The following is a 23221-nucleotide window of genomic DNA, read 5'->3' as shown; positions in this document are numbered from 1 at the left end:
GTGACAGATGTAACATTTTCCTGGGTGCCGATCAGGAGTTCTAAGGAAGTCTACCCGCCATCTTAGGCAGCTAGCCACACCTCCTTCTGTGTCAGACTTCAAAGTGAGAGGACTTATGTGACAATCATGCTGGGAACTGGGGGTGTGAAAGGAATGGCTGTAGGATGTTATTTATTTCCAGTACACAACAATATTTAAATGGCAGTAAATAAACTGTGCAAATATTTCAGGATATATTAGAATTAGGAAAACACAAATGAAGCACATTTTTTTGTAATTTAGAAGTGTGGTGAAAACAAATATTTTATTATGCTCATAACAAATCACTTCACTAGGTAATGCTAATTTCTATACATTATAGTTTGTGCGTTGTATAGTTTTATTGGTAAAACAGTATGTCTGTGCAATGTAATGGTAATTGTTAGAAAGTGGGTTCCTGGTTGGCAGAGCTATGCACCCTGGCAAAACAGGAACCTCAATCCTAGTGAGGGTAAGTCAGATACTCACCATAACTTAACCTTTCCTCACCCTCTAGTAGCTTGGCGCGGAGCAGGCAGGGTTAACCTAAGAGGCAATGTGCAAAGTATTTGTGCAACACTTCAAACAGTAACAGTGTAAACACCACAGAAAGACTGCACACCAGTTTAGAAAAATATATTATCATTTTATAAATAATACAAGACTAAATCAACAAAAATCCAATAAGTAGAAGTCAAGATAGGATTTTTTTAAGAATAAAAGTGTCAATAATGCATAGAAGCAATAAGCGCGTATTGGATTATCTGGTCGCGCTGAAGATGGGCAAAGTCAAGAGTACAGACCGACCCGTGTTGGAGCCTGGGCTGGAAACAGGAGCCACGCAAGGCCCACTGAACAAAGAACCTTGGTCCTTGTCACAACAGTGAGTTGCGGGGTGCAGCCGAGTAATGCATCAGTGTTGATCCCGCAGTCGATTTGATGCGTCTATTTTGTCCATGCCAAAGTAGTGATGCGCCAGTTCTGAAGATGAAGCACTGAAGCTGAGATGCTTTTATTCCAAAGCAGATGCACAGGGTTTCTCCACACAGTTGAGGGGATGTGTTGATCAGCTCTCACTGCAGCAGCGGCAAAGCTGTATTTTCAATGCATCGGTTCTGGAGGTGATGCCCTAGTTCTGAGTGCGATGTGGCGGCTATGTTCCCGCAACTGCAGCGATGTGTCAATTCTGCTTCACATAGCAGAGGATACATGGGTTCCACTGGAGCAAGCACCTGGATCCACTTCCAGTGGAACTAGCACAGGAGCAGGAGCAGGAGGTGAGACTTTGATATCTCTGAGTTTCAAAACAGAAGGCAAGCCCGCATGCCCTTGGAGATCACACTGGATTCAAGCAAGAGTCTAGTTCTCCCTCAGTAGGGGCAGAGGATAGCAGGCAGCAGGGCAGCACAGCAGAAAAGCATTTCTCCCAGAGCAGCAGTCAAGCAGAGTGGCAGTACATATAGCCCCACAGCAGTCCTTCAACCTGGTTTCTTTACACGTCCAGAAGTGTCTGATTTGGTTGGGTCAGAGACTCAGTACTTATACCCAGTTGTGCCTTTGAAATAGAGGTGACTTCAAAGAGGGACTGTTAAGTGCACAGAGGTCCTCCCTTCCCAGCCCTGGCTCCAGACTCACTACAGGGAGGTATGCAACCATTTGTGTGCAGACAGGACACTTCCCATTCAGGTGTAAGTGTAAGCTCCCCTCTCCCATCGTGCCCAGGATGACGCATCAGGATGCAGATGGCCACTCAGTCAAACCTAACCTTCCTTTGTATGTGACTGTCTAGAGGAAATGCGCAAGTTCAGCTGTTACCCACTCAGGTATAAGTGTCTGCTACCTCCTCCCATCGTGCCCAGGATGACCGATCAGGATGCATATGGCCACTCAGTCAAACCTAACCTTCCTTTGTATGTGACTGTCTAGAGGAAATGCGCAAGTTCAGCTGTCACCCACCCCAGATGTGTACTGGAGGCGGTCTGCAGGTACACAGAGCTTAAGAGCAGAGAAATGCCATCTTTCTAAAAGTAGCACTCATTAAATAGTAACACTAAATCCAACTTTGCCAGAAAAGAGGATTTATCATTACCATTCCAATGGTATTAAACATGACAGAGCTACTCCTTTTCTAATCAGATTTACAGCTTATAAGTGTAATAAAGAATTCCCAATGTTACCCGATGAGAGGGGTAGGCCTTACAGTAGTGAAAACACGTTTTGATGTTTTTCACTAACAGGACATGTAAAATGTAAAAGTACATGCCCTGCCTTTTACTAACACAGCACCTGCCTATGATACCTAGAGCCTATGTGAGGGGGGACTTATATGTAGTAAAAGGGAAGTTTAGGGCTTCACAAGGGGTTTTAAATGCCAAGTCGACATGGCCGTGTAAACTGCAACAGGCTCTGCAGTGGCAGGCCTGAGACATGTTTTAAAGGGCGACTTATGTGCTTGACACAATCAGAGCTGCAGGCCTACTAATATCATTTCATTTACAGACCCTGGGCACAGGTAGTGCACTCTACTAGGGATATATAGCTAAATTACAAATACCAATTGTGGATAAGTCACTGAAACCATGTCTAGGGCTTATGCACATAAACTTTAGCAGAGTTTAGCAGTGGTTAAGTGCTCAGAGTCCTAAGGCAAACAAAAAGAATACAGCAAAATATGGAGGTAAGCAGGCATAATCTTTGGGGAAGACTACCCTAAGGCTGTCAGTAATTTTAACTGAAAATGTGTTGTCTGTAATGGCAGTGCACTATCACACCATACTTACTCCACTCCACGCTACTCCATGCTACACCACTCCACTCTACACCACTCCACTCCAAGCCACTCTACACCCCTCACTCTATGACACTATACTCCACTCCATTCTATGCCACTTCACTCCGTGCCACTCCACTCAATTACACTCCACTCCATGACACTTTACGCCACTCTATGCAACTCAACTCTACACAACTCCACTCTATGCCGCTTCACTCTATGCCACTCCACTCTACAGCACTCCATTCTAGTTGACTACACAATATGACATTCCACTTTATGACACTCTATACCACCCCATGACATTCTACTCTGCACCACTCTACTCCATTGCAGTCTATGACACTCTACTCTACTCTACTTCGTTCCAATCTTTGACACTCTACTCCACTTTATGCCACTCCACTCTACGGTAAGCGTGCTCTGCTTTTTTACTCGCCCTCATATCACAGGCTACGCTTCCAATCCTTATCTATCCCTCCACTTCCTTCCCACAGCATGGTTCCGGAACCCTACTCGAAACCGCATCCGCAGCTTAGTTTACATTGCTAAATATACATTCTGGATCTTCCCTAACCGGTAAGCCTGGTCACCACACACGCTGTGGTTCGTCCCACTTTTTGGTCTCTCATCCCTAACCACCCCCTACTCCTTCCCTTTAGCACTGGCCCAAGAATCCTACTTGAGTCTGCACAAGCGACTTGCTCCAACTTGAACTATCTTCACCTTGGAACCCTGCTACCCGGTAAGCTCGCTCGCCCTGCACGCTGCAGTTACTTCCAACCTATATACATACTCTTATTAATATAAATTCTACCCATTGTAGGTCTCAGCCTTCCGGTACGTTATCCCTCGTATCTGCACCGAGACCTTTATTTAAATAATCCCATGCCGGTCATTCTCTATCTTGCCTCCAAAAGCAGCCTGGCCATTGACCCAGGGTAAGCCGATCTCCTCTCAACTCTCAAGGTCCCCCATGCGCTAGCATTAATGCACTTCTCTAACTTTTGGAAATTCCTGGTAACTGCCACATACCACATGGCTACAAATAAGGTTATTTTCACCCCTTCAGACACCCTTGCCAGATCTCGCTTCCATCCTGATCGTCTGCATTCTTTTTTCCTTTTATCTGTCTCCTCGCATCACCTTTTCTAGAATTTTTCACGGCACGTTTATTTGCACATGCTTGTTTCTAAATAGAGGAGCCTCACGCATCGTAACCGGAAATCTCTCTATAGGCAATCTCATGAGCACCTTGACATACGCCGAATTCCCCTTGTATGTAAATTAACTCCAAATTTCCTTTCTTTTTCTTCCTTCAATGTCTCCCATGGCTCTAGCAATAAAGTCATATATAAACAGGAATGCTTATTAAAATGTCCTGAAGATGATCCCAATATTTTCTTAAGGGATCGAAATGCCGTCGACACCTTGTACACCATATACGCTTGTTTAAAATGTCCTTATTTTCGTATAATGGTGTCTTCTGTATATTCTGTTTGTTCCCTGAAAAATGTGCTGAAAACAAAAATGTTCCCTTGCCTGAACCCTTTACTTTATGTTGTACGTCTTTCTTGCTAAAGTTGGATACAGGCTTGTATCCCACTTAAAACTGCTTTTTGTTTACTCTTTGTAAATATTGAATTGATGGCACATTAAATATCTGTCCGGCTGGACAGATTTCTACAATATAGTACTGATTGGGTCTATATTTATTGTCTTTCAACTATTTTTTGTCTGGGGACCACTGTCTTTAGAAACAAAACTCCACTCTACGACACTCCATTCTACTCCATGATACTACTCCACTTTACACCATTCAACTCAACGACACTACATTGTACTTCGCTCTATGCAATTCCACAACACTCCATGCCACTCCACTCTATGCCACACCATGCCACTCCATTCTTTGACACTTCACTCCACCACACCATACTCCACTACAACACTCCACTCTTCGACAATCTATGCCACTCCACTGTATGCCACTTAACTCTACTCCAATGTATGACAGTTCACTTCACTCCATTCTTTGACACTCAACTCCACCAAACTCCACAATACAACACTCCAATCTACAACAATCTATTCCACAACAGTCTATGAAACTCTACTCCGCGCCACTCCACTCTATGACTATACTCCCCCCTATGCCACTATTCCACTCTACGCCACTCTATTCCACTCCACACAACTCCTCTCTATGACACTCTACTCCACTCTATGACATTCAATGACACTCTACTCTGCAACACTCTAAGCCACTCCACAAAACTTTACTCCACTCTATGTCACTTCCCTCTATGCCACTCCACTCTACGACACTCTACTACACTCCACTCTACGACTCTCTACTCCACTGTACACTACTCAATTCTACTCCACTCAGCAACACTCCTCTTCACTCTCCTATACGCCATAAACTTTCAGCCATGCTGAACAGCAGCCACGCTGGTGTACAACATGGCCAAAACACATTGGCAAAGCCAATGGCTCTTGCATAGGCAAAAGCTAATGGCTTTGCCAATGCTTGTTTTCTCTTTGGTATACTTAAACCAGTACATATATATACTTTGAGGAAAACAGCTAATATCACACACACAAGCTTAACATAGATGTTTTCAAGTAGCTGTCATTTCCTTGATAAAGTGCACTTTTTATCATCCTGCAACATGCTTTACTATGGTCAGACTAATTCTCTCTGTGCGAAAAAGCCATTGTCCTGAGCGACAGGGTTATTGCTGGGAAGGAAAGGGTGCGGAAGACTGTGGTTTTGTATTCCCAGAGTCAGAGAGGTAGGTAAGGGTTTCTACACACGAGGTCTGAGGTACGGGGCAATTCTTCAACTTCACGACATTGAAACGAGGACAACATCCCTGTACTTTATGGTAACGCAGACCATAATTCTTTCAAATACACAATGGCAGGCCTTTCATTTTACTCTGCTGCTTTCGATGTGAGATTAGATTAAAATTGTCGGGTGAAGAAACTATTTGTTTTCAAATGCCTTCTTCATAGGGTGTGTTGAACCCCAAACAGTTAAATCCCGCTCGGTTTTCAAAACGATCAAATCTAAGCAAATAACACTACTGAATTTAACCTTTTTGCATTTGTTGCTGTACTGTATTGGACAAGCTATATATTCTTTGTAGTGTTTACTATGCCATGTGGAGCGCTATAGCGCTTGCTCACATTGGTAGCAATCTACCCTGTGCGGAGTGTGTGTTGGAAGACTGTTATGTTAGTTGTGAACCTCTGTGGGAAGCTTTTTTGTGTCGTGCGTGAGTGGCTAGAGAGATGCTCTTGGGTTGGATCACTATAGTCCAAAAAGTCTTACGTTTGTGAAAGAGCATGAAATTCCCATCATCGACCTTTTATGCCATTTTTTGCTTCCATCCTGGAAATGTTGTTTGTGGGTTATGCGTAGGTCACCGGAGATGTCCCTAGTCCGATATGGTGGGATGCTGAAGTTTACATTCAGTGCCTTTCAGATGATGCACTTCAAGATGATGTGTCAGTGGTTGCGTATGTGATTTGGAACCCACAGAGCTAGATTAATTTATTATTCATTTTGCTTGTTCTGCAAATAATACACTTTTTTAGTACGGACACAATCATTGACTGATTTCTGCATGTCGCACTAACTGTTAATTGGTTGATTTTTATGAATTTAGTAAAATTGATAACAAAATTGACAGTTTTCATCGTTTTGGGCTTATATTCATTCTACAGCAACTTCGACTTTACATCTCCGAATACTACCCTTAAGTGATTTGCAAGTCGTTTATAGTGTGATAAAGAACGTAAAGATCCCCCCCAAAAAATATAAACGTTACATAAATAATAAAAGAAATTTTTATTTATTTATTTATTTATAGAGTTTTAAAAAAATGGCTAACGTGCAAGAAAAGATCTTCTGGAGGAATAATTAATATTCTTGGGTTTTTGTAGGTACCCTATGCCTTGGTCGTCCTGTTAATTTAAATGATTAACTGCTGTTTGTGGCCTCCACATCTTTGATTAACAATTAAAGATCTGTAGGAACGACAAGAATTAAACTGCAATCCAATAGCATAACTGGGTTGAGAGGTGATATCTTTGCATGCCAAAGACACAGAAAAAGTGAACAAGAGAGAGTCTATGAGAAATAATGACAATTGGAAAGAAAAACAGCAGCCAAATAAGTGAATTAAGAGAAAGTGTTAGAGAAAGAAAGAGGAAGGAAAGGAGAGAAAAGATTGGAGGAAGTGTATCTGGAAGGATTACAAGAAATCGGAAATGAAGTTGAAGAAAGGGGAAGAAAGACAAAAAGAAAGAGATACAGAAAGCAATTTGAAAGTAAGGAGAAACTGTAAAGAAGGGGGGGGAAATGTAATTAAAAACAGAAAGTTGCAAAGACAGAAAAAGCCATGACTTACAGAAAGATGGAAGAACGAAGGAAATGAAGATGGAGTTAAAGAAAAGAAAAAAGAACAGATAGCAAGAGTTGTGAAAATATGTAATGAAAACATAGCCACACAAAAAAGGAAAACATGTAGAAAGAAATGTTGCACGAAAATTGGAAGAAGGAAACAAAAAAATAAAGAGAAACAGATCTAAAGTAAATAGAAATGAGTGAGCAAATAAGAGAGAGAACGTGAGAAAAGGAAACAAGACATAAGCAGAGAAAGAAACCCTTACAGTAAGGAGTGGGAACACTTTGTTGTAGACTCGCACATTAACTTAGAAAATTAGAGATCCAATGATGACTTAGATATGGCTATATATTAGTTTTGACGTCTTCCAGCTTAAGACATTAAGGGGTATATTCACAAGAAGGTGTGATAACTACCGCAAGAGTAGCATCCACCTTCAACATCGCAGCCTATCGCGGGTGAAAATAACCCTGTGTCAACGTGGAATTCACAAGGCGGTAGCATGCGATAGACACCAGATAACGATGCAAATGTCAGCGTGAAAATCAACACCATGCCGAAAAAATGCGATACGCGAATGCAAAAAAACATGCAATGATGCCAACCATGGGACAAAAAGTAGCGAAAACCATCCACAGGCCTGCAAATCCCACGCGTCTGGCAGGACAATGCACCATAAAAACCCCGGGAAAAATACACCAGAAACAAGCCAAAGCATGTAGAAACATGGATGCACCTTGACCCAGTGAAGAAGTCCACTCAAACCCCACAACCCCCACAGACCACCAGCAAGGAACAACGGGGTCGGGGAAGGCCAAAGAGAAGAGGGAGAGGAAGAGGGGGTGCAGACCGCAGGAAAACAAGACCAGCGTCACAGAGGTGACAGAACACTACCAGCAACTGACCCACACGCAGACCACCTGGAATGCAGTCGGAGTGCCAAGGAGGCCAATGCAGGAGGCCAATAGGCGACGGCATGACGTGACTACCTAAACCAGGCACCAACCCGCTGTCAACAGGAAGGTAGCAACGGCGACAGGAGGTCGCAGTCCGGCACCTCCGGAAGAGCTGGAGGAAACCCAGCCCACAGTCATAAGTGTGGAGACGGGTCAAGGAGTAGGGAGTACGGACACAGCTCAAGAGGACCTGACACAACACCAACAGGGAGTGCAACGAACAGGGCCTGGGGGAACAGGGGGAGATGGGCACAATGGCACACATGCACAATGAGGCGTAGCACACTGCACACCCACAAACACCCAGGATCATGTCCCAGATCCCCTTTGTGCACTGCAGCACACACACATACCTTTAACAGCACACCCACATTGACCACAACGTGGAACTACGCGCATAGCTGACACTGCAGAACAGAGGACATAACTGGCTCTGCACATACACAGAAACATGCCCACTACAGCTGACAGAGCTGGTAACAGTGAAATGGTGATGTAAATGTACACTTACCCGCAGACGAATCCAGCACCCCCCAAACAGTCACAATGTACACTGCCATACAGTCTGCATGCAAACTGGCACAATGCACCAACTTATATGTCAACACAAAAGCAACACACACCTCCCCTTCACATTGCAGAGGGGCACACAACACCTGCAGCAGAGCACATAATACAACGCATCTGTGATGCCGGAGACGACCACCACACCGTCGACACCGACACCCTACAACAGCACATGGATATCCCACGTAACCCCCCACCAGAACCCGGACAGCAAAGCTACTCAGAGGCGAACACTGAGCCTGCAACAGACCACACAGCAGGAAGCACCAGCAAGCACAGCTGGCTCACGACACTTCACACATCCACACATGGCACCCCAATGGCATGTGCCAGCACGCCAAAAGGAGGTGGCCCAACAGGTATGACTGGGTGCCGAACCCATGCAATCGGAACCAGGACACATACGTAGGATTCTATCACCCTTCAGGGTCCACCCACACCGCACTAAGGAGACCCACGCTGCCATAGAGACACATGCAGATGCGCATGCACAGCACAGAACCACGCCCAGGGGTGCGCAATTAGCAGTCACACACCCAGGTTGGCTGTGTGTACGATGGCCTTGGCCACTCCCCTCACAAATTGAGTGGGTTACGACAAAGCTAGATGGCAAAGCCCCAAACTACTGCCTCCGGTGACATGTCTGTATCCGGTGCACACCGCACAATATAAAGTTGTAGGGCCCACGTGCATTCTACAAGACCACAGGGACACACGCAGAAATCATGTTGAACTGGCTGCTGGCACATGCGCCCGGCCCTTTATTGGCAAGGCCACATGTACAGTGACGGCTTTGCTGGATGTGTGTGGGGTGAGTGTAAGCCAACACGCACGGAATGTCTGGTGTTGGCAACCACTTGGACATTGGACACCAGTGCAAGGCAAACAGAAAACACATGCAATACAGAGTCAACTGCTGAGCAACATGGGGTGAGACGGATAAAGTCCAGAGGACAGCTAACATGCAAACAGAAGTGTCCAGTGCACTGGGCTGTGGACACTAGAGATGAGCACGCTCATGTGCAGAAAAAGTCTCGTATTGTATCTCTTCTATACATTCCTGATGCAGATGCAGTGTTGTGTGTCAGACCTGCATCATCTTCACCATCAACGTCTCAGGGCTCCCACAATGTTTGAGGTGACATACCTGCGCAACCGCTCCACAGCAAAAAACACAATCAGCTACGGACAATGGCCTGCGGTGCGCTGAGTCACTGGCACCTGGAGTGCTGAGCAGGGAATCAGGCCAATGATGGCATCCAGGACAGGCCAGAGCAACCACAAAGTCTGTCAGGACCACCGCCTCAACTCTGGCAGATGGCATTTGGAGGTGGTCCTTGCGGTGGTGGTGTGTGCCTCCTGCGGTGATGCGACGTCCGCAAGACCAAAGTCCTGGCGTTGATGACCCCAAGGCGTACACCTCAGGGGCCAGCCTATGTCGCCGGAGAAGGGGTCCGGGACTTGACCAGCAAGGAGTAGTAGCCCCGGATGTACTACGGCTGGCACAGACACCCAGTCACAGGACGGTGACTTGCGGTGCAGTCAGATGGGCCATACAACCTGAGCGGGTAACCATCATTGTCCGAGGTGTATGTTTCGGGGGACAGAGGAAGGTGTCCTCCAGGCAAGTCGCCGAAAGGTTTGATTTTATCTGTAAGCAGCAAATGGAGGATTGGTATGCGACAGCCCGTTGCCACCACCAATTCCGTATCAGCTACATGGGGTGACAACTGCCCCCTAGTCCATAGGCTCAGACGCCACCACTTTTCGACCAGAGAGTGTCCATAAGTGTTGGGGAACAGACTTAGTGGCAACAGGGCTGAGCGGGGATGAAGACTGCGATGATGCCGTACACTGATATGGACTCCGCCATTGCTGAATCATGGCTCTGTGACCTACTGGACCGCAGTGTAGGCCGTAGGCAGTGGGCAGCAGTGGCCCACAGCCACGTGTCTTTGGCTCGCGATGCACAGCGCTAGTGACACCAGTGCAGTTGTCCGTAGTGTATGAACACCTCCGTAACGATGATCCTTTTCTCTCAGCCAAAATGCAAGGCGACATCCACTTAGCCTCTCCTTGCATGATATGATATGTAATCTGCCTTTGCATACTTGATGTTCAGTTCCAATTCTGTGGCCTAATCAAGCACAGCCTAGGCCGAGAGCAGTGTAGGCCGGAGGCTGCGGTCAGCACGGGCCATTCACCTAGTGTTGCCGGCATAGGTTGGTGGCCCCACTGGCCTGCGTAGTTCAGGTTTAGTGGCACCACGTGTTCGCTCACCTCCGTGACTGTGACCCGGCTTTTGTCCGGACTGAGCCACATCTTCCTCTTACTCCTCTCTGTGCGACCACTGGTGTGGGCTCAGCCATTTGTGCTTCGTGACTAGGTGCTGAATGTGAGACCTACTGATCCGCAGGGTAGTCCTGGTTCCTCATCCACCTGTTGCCGGCTAGTGTTGGACAGGGTTTGTGGCTGCACGGCTCACCAGCTGGCGTTGGATGGGGTTTGTGGCAGCACGACTCGCCGGATGGTGTTGGGCAGGGTTTGTGGCAGCATGTGTTGCAAGATGCGCATATGGCACTATGCTTCACTGATTGAAGGGGGTCTGGTGCTGTGGCCTCTGTCCCGGATTTGGGCTCACTGCCATTCGGGAGCCAGGACACAGTCTCACATATGGAACCCACTGGGCCGCAGAGGTTGCAGGTAGAATATGTAAATGAGAAAGGAGTAATGTGGGCCAGCGTCGGGGGACAGCGGTGGTCTGAAAGGCTGGAAAGGTCGCAGGCCTCTGGCTTGGAGCTTACACTGGAACATGGGGGGCACTCCATGACACACGCCGGTGTCAGATGCTGATTAGTGTGGCCTGGCTTCGTAGGGTCGGGCCTGACGGGTTTGTGGTCCAGCGGGCCAGGGTACGGTAGGCGCACATGATCTCAGGCAACTTCACTAACTAGAACGGTGTCGGTCTTGTGGCGGGGTGGGAGGCCCCACCCTGGCAGAGATGTTGGGCTTTCCGGAAGAGGACAACACCCAGGGCTACGTGCTTCTTATTCACACCCCTACGCTGGCCTGGCGTACGCCGGCCCATCCCACTCTGCTCCCGCTTACAGGTGGGGCGTAACAGGTATCATTTCCACAAGGACCCCTACTGCCTGGCGTGACATGGTTGCGTCCACTGTTCACTACACTCCATTCACCAGAGGTGTATGACGCCGTGGATATGGGTGTGTTCTGCATACTGCGGTTTGTTCAGCACTTCGCCGCCACTCTTGGCATTGTGTACTTTCCCAATCATGGTTCTACTGCATCCTTCACAAATGCCTGGTTGCCTCCTCTCCGCACATTCGTCTATTGTGTGGCTGAGGTGCCATGCCGTAAATTGGTCATGTTCCCGGCTTGCGAAGGTTGCCATTGTGAGTTGTTCTATCATGTCTAGTGAGCTAAATAACGGTGATGGATCAAGCCCTGATCTTTGGACTGGGTAAGAGTGGTCTGCTTAATTCAGACACTCTGTTCATCATCACCCCCTTTTCTGAATCGTTTTTGGCCACTATAGGTGTGGCAGGGTATACTCAGACATGAGTCCCTTGCTCACTGCTCCATCAGGATTCAAGCAAGCCGGGCCGAAGACGCCTGAAATGGCAGAAACCGGTCCCCGGAAGCTTGTCTCCTTTCTGGTGAAGAATTGGCTTGGTAGTTTGGTCTGCCCTGTTCCCATGATGCACTGGGCCAGGGACAGACTAATTTGCATATAGCCAGGTTCTGAGCTGGGATGGGGCAGTGAGCTAAATAACGGTGATGGATCAAGCCCTGATCTTTGGACTGGGTAAGAGTGGTCTGCTTAATTCAGACACTCTGTTCATCATCACCCCCTTTTCTGAATCGTTTTTGGCCACTATAGGTGTGGCAGGGTATACTCAGACATGAGTCCCTTGCTCACTGCTCCATCAGGATTCAAGCAAGCCGGGCCGAAGACGCCTGAAATGGCAGAAACCGGTCCCCGGAAGCTTGTCTCCTTTCTGGTGAAGAATTGGCTTGGTAGTTTGGTCTGCCCTGTTCCCATGATGCACTGGGCCAGGGACAGACTAATTTGCATATAGCCAGGTTCTGAGCTGGGATGGGGCAGTGAGCTAAATAACGGTGATGGATCAAGCCCTGATCTTTGGACTGGGTAAGAGTGGTCTGCTTAATTCAGACACTCTGTTCATCATCACCCCCTTTTCTGAATCGTGTCTGGTGGGTGGGCATGTTGTTGTGCAACTTGGGTGTGGACTTGTGACGTGTGCATTGCCAGAGTTGTGGATTGCATGGTTGTGGAGTTGAGGTGAGTGGGATGTTAATTATGGAAGTTGCCAAGGGGCTGTGCATTTCCCTTGGTGCCATCCTGGGATGACTGGTTGCTGTTGGACTGCCGGAGGATGAAGGGAGCATGCACACTGGCTGTGTATTCGGAGGCGACATTGGTGAAGGTCCCACACTGTTCTGATGTTGCCTGCACATTGATGTGTGATATGTGCTTCCTGTTGCGCTGATTGTGTGCTGTGCCACCAGGTGGCACAGGTGGGACATGTGTGCAGTGGATGGCCCCCAACACGTGCCCGCAACCAGCTATGGTGTATGGTCAGGGCCGGACTGGTCATAGCGGGCACCGGGCAATCCCCCGGTGCGCCGCACGGGTGGGGGCCAATTTTGGGCGGCACCTCTAACACCCCCGAGTGGGGAGGGGGGGAGGGCGAGCACTTTGCCAGGGCCGGTTGTGGTTCCCAGTCCGGCCCTGCGTATGGTCCTTGCTCGGTCTCCGGCGGTTCCTGCACATTGTGTTGGCCGTACGGGGACTGGGGTGGCAGGATGATGGTGATGTCCAGGACAGGTGTGGGGGTCTTGGATGGGCTGGCTTTGAGACTTCAACGGCTCTGGCGGATGTTGTTTGGGGTGTGCCATGGGCCAACAGGTGGTGCACAGCAGCAGCTTGGTGTGGGGTGAGTTGTTGGTTGTCCGCTGTGCTGGTGCAGTTGGCCTGTTGGGCAAAGATGGCCAGGATGCTTGTTCCTTTCAGCCTGTAGTGGACAGTGACATTGTCAGATGTTGGGCCTGTGAGGCAGGTGCGTTTCCTGGGGGGCCACTGTCTTTGTCTACGCTGCTTCTGTGGTGGTCCGTGGGATGGGTGTGGTGGGGGTTGTGGCCCTCTTGGGTGTCCGTGCAGCATGTTCAGTTGCTCCATGGCATCTGTAGCCCTTCCGATGACGCCCTTGGTTGGGCTCTCTATAGTGGTGCAGGCTGCCGTCCGACTTTACACCAGGTCAGGGCAGCTGTAAATTTCCTGCAGCTAACGTGCCTTATTGTGTTCTTATCGCCGATCTGTCTGGTCGTTGAGAGTGTTAAGGTGTGGTGTTGTCGCGCCTTTTTGCATGGGAACGTCTACTCTGCATCTCATTAGCGATAGTTGCGGGAGTCCTCTGTGGCGATGTTTTTTGCGGCTGCTTTCGCGGGAAAACTGGTGCTGTGGGCTGTTAACACCTGCTTGTGAATGGTGGGGTAAATTTATCACGACTTTGGCTGCAATAAAGTGCCGTTAATTCGGCTATAGCTCCTTGTGAATATGCCCCAAAACATTCAGACAAAGTCCATCTCCTTTAGCATACATCAAACAAAGATGCCATGTCTTCTTTTCCCCAGATGATGCAGCACGTTTCTCTAATTGCAGTGATGGTATTTAGTCATTCGTGGCTGTTAGCCTTATTAACATAAAAGATTAGTACTAGGAAAATAATTGGTATGCTTGCATGTGTGGTTCATTGAAACCCTTTCTTGAAACTAAAATTGTGGAATCCTGTGATAAGGGGACAGCAGATGATGCTGGTTTAAAATGCTCTAATCAAATTTTGTTTAGTTCTATTTTTTAAACAGCCTTGAAATCTAGGTTTCATTATTTGGACTCAAATTTTCTAAAGCAAGTTGTTACTTACGTCAATTACCAAATGGCATTCCACTTGAGGACCTGATTATTTCAAACATCTCACTCAAGGTAGCATTTGCTTTGAATCACTGGATCAAATAGCTAAATAAATCTAATAATCCACATATTTTATCTTAAAGTGTTCAAGTGAAATGAATTGCACTACTGCCATACTCATAGGGAGATTACATTACTTAGCAATATAATGTTTGATTGGAATTTATTGGAAATTTATAAACTGTGTCCACCTCTGCTACTCAAGAAATCAGATTTGTAGGAGTAGAGAAAAAATTGCTGTTTTGAACCTGATGTAGCAAAACTTTATATATTTAACTATGTAATAACCATGATTTCAAATTACTCCATTTAGTGGAAGTCATTTTACTGACCTTGGAAGTCTGAAAGTCTTGCTCTTTGTGGCTGGAATTTGAACCTTTTGACCTTCCCGTCCTTGTAGACGCCATCGATGAACCTTAACTTTACTGAGTCATCTTAACACTTTCATTCATATTTCAAGTCATATGATTTGATGAGAAGTAGTTGTTAGTACAGATATGATTAAGATTATCTAGGTCTTCTTGGTGTTTAAGAGAAGAAAATGTTACTGGTCGCTTTTTTAAAGTCATGTTGCTATTTTTACTATATGGGGATTGCTGGGCAATATGATAAAAAGCGGCACACTGGTGGCGTAAGGGGCTTGTACATAAACTCCTATGTTTATTGCCAGCAATCCTAATCACTGTCTTCCCTGGCTTTAGTTTAAAATATCTCCCATCCTCCGTCGTTTAAGGTGCCCCTTCATAGAGCCCTCATTTGGTAATGGAAAACTTTGCTCCCCCTCTGTTCTACTTTCCTCCTCCCTTCTCATCTTTTCTAGCAAGGTTTGCATGCCATAAGCCAAATGTATGGTTGGACTGCGCATAATTATTGTGTGAGCTGAATTTCACATATACTTCACTACTGGACTACTGTAAGATTGTCTAATTTCTAATTTTTGCTCTGCTTACACCAAACGTGTAGTGCTGTCTCTCACAAAACTGAACTCTAGCAGAATTGTCTTGCTGGAAGTGTAAAATCAGACACATGCCACAGCTGTTAGCAGCGTTCACCATATGACTTAAAGAAACCAGATAGACATTCATGCCAGTATCTCACAAGCCTTTTCGACACAATGTTATGTTATATAGATTCGTACAGCACACTAATCACCCAAGAGGTTGTCCAGGGCTTGTGGTTCCAAGGAGCTTATATTAAGAGCCATGTCTTCAGCTTCTTGCAGAAATTAGTAAGTGAGGAGGAGGCTCTGATGTGTTGAGGGAGGTCATTCCATGTCTTGGATGTGATGTAGGAGAATGAGTGACCTCCAGTTTTGCTTTTGCAGATGTGGGGCATGTGTGAGTGAGGCAGAGCGTAGGTGCATGGTGGGTTGGTGAAAGGTATGAGGCTGTTCAGGTATTTTGACCCTATTTTTGTAGAGCTTTGCATGTGTGCATGTGAAGTTTGAATTGGCTGCGCTTGTGAATGGGAAGCCAGTGAAGCTTCCAGAGATGTGGAGTGATTTAGGTGCGGCATGGGAGGTCAAGTATAAGTCTTGTGGCTGCATTCTGGATGGTCTGAAGTCTGTGGAAAAGTTGTCTGGAGATTCCAGCGTAGAGAGTGTTGCAGTAGTCCAGCCTGCTGGTGATGAGTGCTTGTGTGATGGTCCATCTAGTATTCTTTTTTTTTTAAGTTCAAGTTTATTGAAACCAAGTATAATGGAAAACAATAATAATGCATCAAAACATTAAAAAGCATACCAAAATGGAATGAAATAATAAAGATGCGTATCGAAATGGATTCAATAAACAGTCATAACTAAATCAAGGGAAAAGGAAAGATAGGGAATCATAGGAAAAATAATACAATACATTTTGTCAATAATCAAAGTGAAATAACTGTAAAAAATAGTAATTTAAATAGAACAATGGATGCAAAAAATGATGTTATAAATTCAAGCATGAGTGAACCAATAAAGGAATAGCAGAAAAATATTGAGAAAAAATGAAGAAAAAGACAACAAAAAATATTCAAGGTGGTTTGCGAACCTCATCTGACTTATAAGCAAAAGCAGCAGTGGTAGAGGGGTTTGGGGAGGAGAGGGTGGATAAATATGTAGTAAGTGGGAGCTATAATAAGTCCCGTTTGATTGCAAGGGAAACAGGAGTAACGTAGTTAGTGTCAAGTCTATGATGAAAACAAATGGCATTCCACCAAGCGGAGTATGTAACTTTTGTCAAATCTTTCCAATTAGAGGTAATTAAGTGGAAAGCTACAGCTATTAATAAGTCGAGTAGTTTGAAGTGAGAAGGGCTATGAGGCAAGGACGGAAAAAGGGAGCCTAGGAAAATAGCTGAATAAGAAAAGGGGATTTTAGTCTTAAAAATAACATTCATACGAGACCAGACTAACTGCCAGAAGGTATGGATATTAGGGCAATGAAATAGCATGTGACTTAAATCAGCATTTGGGGAAGGGCAAGACCAACATTTAGGAGAAAGGTCTGGGGAAAAAGAAGCTAATTTTGATGGAGAAAATAATAAACGCTGATAAATGAAGTAAAGGGTTTGGGTTGTGTTAGCAGCTCTTGACGACTTATGAATCTTTAACCAGATCTTATCCCATAAAGAGACGGGCCAGGATGATGACAGATCATGTTCCCAGGCCAATTCAGTTTTCGTTTTAAGCCGTTCCAACGGAGTTAGAAGACAAGTGTAAATACGAGACGCGGAAGAAGAGGTATCTAAAGTCGGAGAAAGTGTGGAATATGGAACAGGGAGGTCAAGAGATGCAGGGAGAGTCTGAAGATGATGTTGTAGAGCTGGTAGTAGAAGATCGTACTGTTTCTTACAAGAATTAGGAAGGAGAAATTGAGATTGAAGATTAGAAAAGGTTAAGGGCACATTATCAACCAGGAGTTGAGAAATCCACAAAAGGCCTTTGGACCTCCAAGATTTCCAGTAAAAAGAGCGATTGTGGATATGAAGAAGTTTATTATGCCAAATAGGTTGTTGGGATAAGGAAGTAACAGAAGGATAAGAAGAAGATAAAAGAGGGATCAAGAGATGTCGTGTGTGAGCAACAATAGGAGAGTGGAGAAAAGAAGTACTAACCATAAACGCAAGTGTCTCAAAAAAGTCAAACGGTGAAGTAAGGGATTTTTCCATAGACAACCAAACAGGAGGATGAGTAGGGAATTCATTAGATAACCATCGAGAAGCTTGTTTGAGAGAAAAAGCATAATGATAAGATTTAAAGTCAGGGAATTTAAGACCTCCATTAGATTTATTTCTTTTAAGGTATGATAAGGCAATCCGTGAGGGTTTGTTTTTCCAAAGAAATTTTTGTAAAATGGAGTGTAATCTCTTAAAATAATAATTCGGGAAGTGAACAGGTATCATGGAAAGGGAATATAAAATCATAGGTGCCAACATAATTTTTATAGAATCGAGTCTGCCCCACCATGAAAGAAAGAGAGGGTGCCATCTGGTAATTGAATCAGTTCATTTTTTGTTAATATAGTCGAAATTAAATTTCAAAGTGTTAGAAATAGAAGAGGAAAACCATAAACCTAAGTATTTTACTTTAGTTGGCCAAGAAAAACCTGTTTGATCAAAATAATGGCGAAGACATGAGATATTAAGAGGGAGGACTTCACATTTATCTCGATTGAGGCGATAACCTGAGACTTTTGAGAAGCTGTCGACTTGGCGGAGAAAAGAAGGAAGAGGAGTCTCAGGGTTAGAGCAATATAAGAGGATATGGTCGGCGTAAACAGATAATTTAACTTGGTTGGGGCCAGGGTTATAACCAGTAATTTGAATATCTTGCCTCACTTTTGTTAAAAAGGGTTCTAGTGCCACTATAAACAACAAAGGGGACAGAGGGCAACCCTGACGAACGCCTCTAGAGAGGGAAAAATAATCTGAAATTTTGCCGTTTGCGAAGATAGAAGCTCTATGACCGGAATATAATAAGGAAATAATGGAAATCAGTTTAGGAGGAAAGCCAATCCATCTGAGGGCATGACACATAAAATCCCAACTAATCCTATCAAACGCCTTTTCTGCATCCAGAGTTATAGCAGCAAGAGGATAGTGTGTGGATGAAGCTTTGCTAAGTACGTTAAAGAAGACTCTGGAGTTATCAGAAGATAAGCGTCCCTTAACAAAACCAAACTGTTCTGGGCCAATTAGTTCAGGCAAAATGGGATGGATACGCAACGCTAGTAATTTTGCAAAAATCTTATAATCCGTGTTTACTAGGGAGATGGGGCGATAATTTTTACAGAAAGAGGGATCCTTATTCTCTTTGGGGATTAAACAAATCATAGCTTCTTGAAAAGTTCCTTGGGAAGAGCCAGCTTTGATAAAATAGTTAAATATGAGAAGAAGGTGTGGGAGAAGAAGGTTCGAAAAATTATCATAAAATTCAATGGAGAAGCCGTCAGGGCCAGGAGCTTTACCGCGCCGTAAAACTGATACTGCATGACAAATTTCCTGCAAAGTTATGTCAGTGTCAAGTGTGTTTAGATCAATGTGGAGAGAGGAGGGAGAAGGAAGCGATTGAAAGTACTCGGATAAATCAGATGGGAGGGATTGAGTTTCTGGCGTGTAAAGTTGCTTATAGAATGTAACAAATTCCTCTAGAATGTCGTCATCTTTAAAAAGAGATTTACCCGTAGTATCTTTAATGGAGGCAATCCTGGTTCTATCACGACGAGTTTTCAAATAGTTAGCCAACAGATTCCCCATTTTGTTTTGACCTCCATAATACCGTGTGCTACATTTCAAAAGATAAGAAGCGGTGGCATCAGTAGATAATTTATTAAAAGAGACTTTGGCAGAAATTAGATCCTTTAAAGAGGAGTCAGTGTATGATTGGTAATAGGTATATTCTAGTTGTTTTATTTTAGCAAGAAGTTGGGCAGATTGTTTTTCAAAATTCTTTTTTTTCTGAGATACACAATTAATTATGAAACCTCCAGCGGTCGCCTTAAAAGAATCCCAAATCATAGTAGGAGAAGAGTCAGAGGGGGGTATTAGTAACAAAAAAAGTCATTAACAAAGGAACTGAATTGGCCGGAGAATTTAGGATCCGCAAGAAGGGAATTATTAAAATGCCATCTGCCAGAGGAGGGGGAAAAGGGAATTAAATCAAAATCAGCAAATACAGGGGCATGGTCTGAAATTAAGATGGAGCCTATCTCTGAATGGAGAGCACATTGAGCCAGGGACTTACTAAAAAAGAGATAGTCAATGCGGGATTGAGTTTTATGAGGGGGGAGAAAAAAACCTATATTCTCGAAGATCTGGATGACAAAGTCTCCAGATATCAATTAAGGAATTACGTCGGTAGTGGGTAGTAATGTATGGATTATGGAGTTTTATAGGTAAGTAAACATTTAAATAAATAAAACGAATTTCATTGCGCGCACTCCATCACCAAATGTGATGCAGTGCGCGCAACGAAATTCGGTTTATTTATTTAAATGTTTACTTACCTGTAAAATTCCGTAATCCATACATTACTACCCCCCACCCAGCCCCTCCCCCTGCCCACGTCACCGCCCTACAGAAACACCTACTGCCGACCGCTACTGGGCATAAACATTAAAAATACCTAAAGGTACATTATCAATTAACAGTTTGATAATTACCCAACGACGGTCAGAATCAATTTCCTGATGGACAATAGAAACATTAAACTTCTTATGAACTAAAATCACAACACCATTCTTTTTCCCTAAAGCTGGAGCGGAGATAACGTTACAAACCCAAAGTCGCTTTAATTTAGAGGCTTCAACATCAAGTGGGTTTCTTGTAACATAGCAATGTCAGAATGTAATCTAGCCAGGTGAGATAAAACTCGTCTTTATGCGGTTATATAAACCTTTAACATTCCAAGTGGTAACTCTGAATGTGACTGAGACAGAGGAGCATCATTGAGTAAAGAGCATACAATGTAATAAACAATCTTAAAAAGTAAGTCAGGTAACAGGTAATGAAAATGAAAACTGGGAATAGAAATACAATGGAAAAGGTGCTTGAGAGAATGAAAAGTGAAAAAGGAAAGACAAGAAAGGAAGAAGGAAGAAAAGGGAGAATATTGTGGAAAAAAGGGGAATGAGAGGATGAGAAGAAGAGAAAAAGCAGTAGGAAAGTTAAATAGGGAAAAGGAAAGGGTGAAACAAGAAGCAGTAGAGAGAAAATTAGAATAAGGTCAATGAAGAAAAACCTGAGGAATACATAAAACGAAAACATACCTATAGAAGGAGGATTCAAGGAAACAAGGGGGAGGGAAGGAACCATACAGGGCGAACGGCACAACCGGGGTCAAGCAAACGGAGGACCAGGAGGCGTCGTAGCAGGAAGAGGAAAGAGTTGTGGGAGTAGAGAACAATAACAATAAAATAACGGTAAGTAAATGAAATAGACAGAAGCAAATAAAACTCATTTAACAGAGCAGTAAAAGATGAGACAACATCAAAAAGAGAAAAATTCGGACATCATCCAGCGTTGGAAAAAGAAGAGTCCATGACAACAGTGGCATGTGAGTTTATGAAACTTTGAAGACGTAACGGGTCAAGGGTGGAAAAGACCATAGCAAGCGCCCATTGCACGAAGAGCAGGTCTCAAGTTGAGGAAAGCCTTCCTTCTATTAGCAGTAGCCTTGGTGTAATCTTGCGCAAAAAATAAAGTGGATCCGGACCAGGTGATACATTGGGAGGACTTGGCTGCTGATAAAACCTTTAATAAGTCCGTGTATTCCAAAAAATAAAGGATCACACCTCTAGGCTTTTGAGAGGGAGAGGAAGATGAAGAAGGACGACCTAATCTATGCGCTGTTTGAATGTTAAGCATGGTGCCCTCCGGCAAGTGAAGGACTTTAGGAAGAAAAGATTTGAAGAACGTAAGGGGGTCAGATCCTTCCTGTCCTTCTGCCAAACCGTAAATACGAAGATTGTTGCGCCTATTACGATTTTCAAGCTCCTCGAGTTGGCGCTGGAGAGCAGAGACTTGAGATTGGAGAGGAGAAAAGTTAGCGCAAGTATCCGCGACAGAAGATAGAGAGTGTTCTACAGCAGTAACTCTGTGGTCGAGTTGTGTCCAGTTGTCAGTGAGGACCTGTAGTTTTGCGTTAGTTTCCTCCATGAAGGGGTGTAACGCCCTTATTTCTTCCAGTAATATCTCCATTGAGACAGCTGAGGCTGTTTTAGGAGGAGATGGAGGGTTTTGTTTTAGGCGTTTGGAAAGAGACTTCCCCGAGGACGCCGCAGTGGGATCCATAGTCGCCATAGTATCCGGTGAGGGAGGCGATAAAGAATCCTGGATGTTGGCAAATTCAGTAAAAACTTTTGAGTTTTTAATAAAAACTTGTTTTACTGGTACCTTAGTAGGATGTGTGCCTTTAAGCCTGCCCAAAAAAACAGCAAGAAAAAGAGCGGGAGCTGCTGAATGAAATATTGACGAATAGGAGTGTTTTTAAAGAGGAGGGAGAGTTGCAGTATTTACAGTGAAAAATTCCTTGAAGAAAGCCCCTCCGATATAAGTAGGTGCAACCACATAGGCAGCGCTCTTATTCTTTGTAGAGGAGGCACTTTGGAGCGTAGACACTTTTGTGAGGAGGCATGTAGTACAAGAGATATGAAGTAATAATGAAGTAATAATGAGGTAAGGAGACAAACCAGTCAAGTAGGTATTGTACAAATCCTCGAGGAACACGTGTCCCAAAAAGTAGTATTCAAAAGAATCAAATAAACCAAGCCCCAAAACAAGTCCTACATGAAGCGTGTTATAAGATATAATGCCACAGTCCTTCAAATAATCATCTTGTTTTCGCGTTTCAGCGCGAGTAATGAAAAGCAAAATGGCGGTCGCGATGTAGCGACGATGAAGGAAAACTCACAGCAGCATTTAGAGAGTCAAATCCGTCGGCAATGAAGTCCGCAAATGTACTAGGGGAAAGAGGAGGTGTTCCAACGTCTTCTCATCCCGTTTTTGGTACCGGAGCAACGCGGGAAATGGGCAGCCGCCTGAAGTCCCCGAGGAGCTTCACCCGGGCGCCGCCATTCCTGTCGGGTGCCAAGCCACGCCCCCCGTCCATCTGGTATTCTGAGGCAACCATTTGAAGATCTTTCACAGCATTTGCAGGTTGTGGAAGAAGGAGCTGCTCACTGAATTGACTTGAGCTTACATGTTGAGCTTGTCATCTAGGATGTTCCCTTGATTTCTTGTGTGATCTGTGGTGTGATTGTTGGTCCTAGCTCTGACTGCCACCAGGTGACAATTTCATATATATTTCTCTAGAATAGCGAAATAGTGGACAATAGGGAGGGAAAGTTACATTAGGTAATTTATACAAACAAACAGACCGTGAAAATCGACATCCCACATTAATGAGCATGATTTTTAGGCGCACATCTGCCATGGGGAGCATGCTTAAAACGTGTACCCTTGTGAGTACTCTAGCATCCTCCCCAGCCAGGGTAAAAGCA

The sequence above is a fragment of the Lissotriton helveticus genome, chromosome 6 (genome assembly GCF_964261635.1).
Source record: "Lissotriton helveticus chromosome 6, aLisHel1.1, whole genome shotgun sequence".
NCBI classification, from domain to species: domain Eukaryota; kingdom Metazoa; phylum Chordata; class Amphibia; order Caudata; family Salamandridae; genus Lissotriton; species Lissotriton helveticus.
Note: the sequence above shows the minus strand (reverse complement) of the source record.